This window comes from Piliocolobus tephrosceles, chromosome 15, assembly GCF_002776525.5.
Source record: "Piliocolobus tephrosceles isolate RC106 chromosome 15, ASM277652v3, whole genome shotgun sequence".
Lineage (NCBI taxonomy): Eukaryota > Metazoa > Chordata > Mammalia > Primates > Cercopithecidae > Piliocolobus > Piliocolobus tephrosceles.
The window spans coordinates 64,894,434-64,895,206 of NC_045448.1; positions in this window are offsets into that span (position 1 = coordinate 64,894,434).

Below are 773 nucleotides of genomic sequence, written 5' to 3' on the forward strand. Positions count from 1 at the left end.
GAAGGAAGGAAGGAAGGAAGGAAGGAAGGAAGGAAGGAAGGAAGGAAAGAAAGAAAGAAAGAAAGAAAGAAATTTGGTTAAAGGCACCATGCTGGGAAGTGGAAGTTTTGGGATTTGAACGCAGGTGGTCTGTCTTTGGAGTTCACATTCTCAACTATTGTGCTACAATGCATCTTGCTACACACACACACACACACACACACACACACACACACACACACACATACCCCTGAAGTCTTTGGTAAAATAGCAAGGAGTTTATCTTTGAAAGCAAGAATTCCTTCCATATCACAAATGAGAGTAAGCTGAAAGCAGAAGGAACTGAGGAATGCATAATTATCCATTCATTTCATTTATTCCCTACCTCATTTTCAAAAAAGGTATGAATCAGCTTCCAAAAATATCATATATAGTAAGTAAAAAAAATGAGGAAAAAATTTTAAAATAGACTCAAAGAAAGTGGATAAAAAAATGTGCCAACTGAAAAATTCAAGAAGGTTGCTGTATCTGAAAATAAAACCTGTATATGAGCTTCCTGGCAGCCAAGATAAAGAAGGAAATGTAAGTAATTGCACAACTCTCAGTATAAAATAGGAGACAGTTGTTGAACATTATGTGATGTGCAAGTTAAGTACATGATAGAGGAGGAATAGCAGGCAGAATATCATGTAATTAGTTATATATTGAGTTGCTGTGATTTTGGAGAAAGTTACCACTTTTCTTTCAATAATTAGGAAAATAAATTTGGAAAGTCCTCACATGACCCTTATGCT